Source organism: Sus scrofa, chromosome 13 (assembly GCF_000003025.6).
Source record: "Sus scrofa isolate TJ Tabasco breed Duroc chromosome 13, Sscrofa11.1, whole genome shotgun sequence".
Classification (NCBI taxonomy): Eukaryota; Metazoa; Chordata; class Mammalia; order Artiodactyla; family Suidae; genus Sus; species Sus scrofa.
The window spans coordinates 119,856,883-119,860,742 of NC_010455.5; the positions used below are offsets into that span (position 1 = coordinate 119,856,883).

A 3,860-nucleotide genomic window follows, 5' to 3' on the forward strand; every position below is an offset into this window, starting at 1 on the left:
CACATTATTTTCCAGTACATACAGTGTGTGATATAAAGAAATGTGCAAAAGGCTTGATGCCATAATGAAGAGTTCACAATCAAATCAGTTAGAAACCTGTGTAAAGTGAAATAGGAAGACCAAACAGAAAAAAAAAAAAATAGCATAATACTTGAATCAGCCTAGCTATTCATCAGTGTAGAACTAGATAAACACATTATGGAACATCCATATAATGGGAAACATGTACCCATTAAGAAGAATTAGGGAGCTCTGGTTATATTGGTATATAAAGAGTCTCAAGAAATATTTTTTAAGAGTTTTTTTTAGATTAAAAGAAAGCAAAATGATAGATATAGAGTTAGTTTACTTTTATAATTTTGGGGGGAGAAAAGGATATCTAGAAATATATGTCTATACTTAGATAAGCATACTTTTAAAAAGTGTCCTGCAAGAAATATGATAGTGGTTATTTTTGGGGAGATGGATTAGGGATAATTTCAGGGGGTTAGGTTACTAGTGAGTAAAGGAAGAATTGCTTATATGTATATATACTTTTTGCATGTTTTAATTTTTTTTTAACTTTTTTTTTTTTTTTTTTTGTCTTTTTGTCTTTTCTAGGGCTGCTTCCCTAGGCATATGGAGATTCCCAGGCTAGGGGTCTAATCGGAGCTGTAGCCACTGGCCTATGCCACAGCCACAGCCACACGGGATCCAAGCCACATCTGCAACCTACACTTCAGCTCACAGCAACACCGGATCCTTAACCCACTGAGTAAGGCCAGGGATTGATCCTGCAACCTCATGGTTACTAGTCGGATGCGTTAACTACTGCTCCACGATGGGAACTCCTATTTTAACTATTTGTATCGATTCTTAACCCACTGTGCCACAGTGGAAACTTCTAGAAATCATTTTTTTCCCTTTTTTTCTGTTTTTGGCTGTCACGTGCAATGCCTTGATGTGGGATCGCAATTTCCAAACCAAGGATTGAACCTGGGCCACAGTGGTGAAAGTGCTAAGTCCTAACCACTAGACCACCACGAAACTCCTAGAAATCAATTTTTAAAAGGTATACAAGAGGCAGACCATGAATGAAAGTAAAATAAGGTGGCACATTATTCATTATCAAATGAATGCTATAGGCAGTGAACATTGTAATTTCAAGGGAGAAAGATGAGCTTCTGATCATAGATGATCATGGATGAGTTTATTATTATTACTATAGTAATAATTCCATTTATGGAATTGTGCCAAGTCTGTATTTGGTATATTTCCATACATTGAACTTAGTGTCCTTATTGATGCTCAATTTATCCCTTTTTTAGCCAGTAGAAACCTCTTCAAGTTGGCTCCTGAATCCTTTTGATACAACCTCAATAATCTTTTCTGTTTTGGCTGTGACTGAGGCATGTGGAAGTTCCCAGGCCAGAGATCCAACCAGTACCACAGCAGCAACCCAAGCCACTGCAGTGACAGTGCTGGATACTTAACCCACTAGGCTACACAGGAACTCCACAACCTCAGGAATCTTTGACATCAGCTTTTTTTTCTAGTATGACAAGATGTTCCAGGATCACCTTATACATTTTCTACCCCAGAAGTGAAAGTGAGAATCTCCAGAGACCATTGATCCATTTTAGTGAGCATGGTCTGAACACTAGTGGTGTTTATGCTTACTGAGTTGGTCTTTTTTCTCCAGGTCATTTCAGGATATACACATTTCAGATAAAATACATGAGTTCATACTGATACCCGCAATTCAGACTCCGAGGTTTTCCTTAACCACATTGATCTTACATATTTCTCTCTTTTTATTCACATTGAAATTCCAGTTTTCAAATACACCAGTATAACTATACAATAGCCTTGGAATAACAATAGCAAAACTACTATTACTACCATAATATAATTAGTGAAAACTATTGTCGTAGAGTATATCCTGCTAAGAACGTGTGGTCAAGTAACTGTGTTGTAAAAGTCATTTGGAATCGTCCCTCTCTGAGAGGTTATGCCATCACCTGGCTGTACACTGATGTTCATTTGTTTCATTTTACTTTTGAGTTTTTTTCAAGATTGCATTTTGCAGGGGATGGGGGGATTCTCTCAACCTTTTATGTTTTTAGTTTGTGAAATACAAATCAACATACATTTTTGTTACATATCATGGTAACAAGATTGACATTCTTTTCAATACAGGATGACTTAATATAGGTACTTGAAAACTTCCCTTTTAAAAACAATACATTTTATTTCGGAGGGAAATAACTCATTAAAAAGACACATGGGTACTCAGGCTATTCATTTCATTATTTTAGTATTTATAAAATGCCAATCTTGGATAGCACACCTTCCAACTTAAATTTTGTTCCTCGAAATACATAAGTATTCCTCCTATAACAAAAACGAATTAAACCATATTGTTGGAAAAAGAAAATCACAGAACTATTTGGCATAGGCTTCTGAGTGAGCTTGCAAAATGAGTTTGGATTTGTTTCAACTGTATGGAGGAACATTTTAGAATCCACCTAGAAATATTTGGCAGAATAAGAGACCTGGTGCTGCTGGGGTTGTTCTGCCTCAGAAGGGGACAGAGGGTGCTGAAGACTCACAACACCAAAACTGCTTACTCAAAATTAACCAAAATTCAATACAAAATGACATACAACAATATTAGAACAGTCTCAACCATTATTCAATGCCTGGAAAGCAAATTGTAAGCTTAGAACTAATATCTCATTAGGAACAATATTCAACATGTTTATAAGGCTGTGGAGATGAGAAAACATCATTCATAGATGATGTCATGTGCACAGGTACGTTGGTTTCCAGGACATTAGAGGACACTACAAAACATACAAAGTAAGAATAAATCCAAGCTGCTTTACTTTCCACCATTCTCTTGAGAATTAAACCCAGACCACCTTTGGTCATTTACAGGGTGTCTTCTCTTCTTTATTCTCAAGATAAATATTTGCTCCTTGGGACATTCGCAGTTTTGCTTCTTCCATTCTCTCCTCATTACAGGCTAAGTGTCCCCGGCTGCTGCCTGGGGCACTGCTGTGACCTGGTAACGGTCCTTAGCATCTGGATTAGTCCCGCCTTCCTGCACTTCACAGCCTGTTTTTGGAAACTGCATAATGTAGAGGAGTACAGCTACTTTGACTAATAGCATTCACTTGAGCACCTTTTCCCAGAAAGGCTTTTAATGGTCTCATCTCACCAGCAGAAACAGCAATATGAAGAGACCAACCTGCATCATCTTTATCGTTCACTGGCACCCCACGTTGCAGCAAGAATTCAACAGTTTCTGTGTCCAGCTAAGCACACCTGATGCAATGCAGTTCTCCTGACCTGGTCAGTGCCGATAGTCAGGGAGTTATTGGCCAGGATCCTCTCCTTCAACTCTTCCAACTTCCCATTGTAGCTGCCAGGTTGCAGACAATTAGGTTAGATGCACACCCCTTCATTTTACTTTCCCACAGTGGAGTTCCTGGTGTAGCTCAGAAGTAATGAACCCAACTAGAATCCATGAGGACATGGGTTCAATCCCTGGCCCCATTCAGCTGTTTAAGGATCTAATGTTGCCCTGAACTGCAGTGTAGGTCACAGATGCAGCTGGGATCCAAAGCTGGCAGCCACAGCTCCAATTCGACTCCTAACCTGGGAACTTGCATATGCTGAGAGTTTGGGCCTAAAAAGACAAAAACAAACAAACAAAACTTTCCCACAATCTCAGTAGAGACTGCCTTTAAAAATTTAATTTTGCTTAGTGATATGTAAAATGTTAACTTGGCTCTAAAGTCAAGTCTATAAAACAATATATCTTCGAAATGTCTAGCTACTGTGTGCCTTTCTCTGCAGGTAATCTTTTAAAATTT

The 3,860-nt window shown here is 38.3% G+C and overlaps 1 pseudogene; it reads right to left on the minus strand.

Moving 5' to 3' along the window:
• LOC100526187 lies at window positions 3,008-3,449 on the minus strand (annotated as a pseudogene).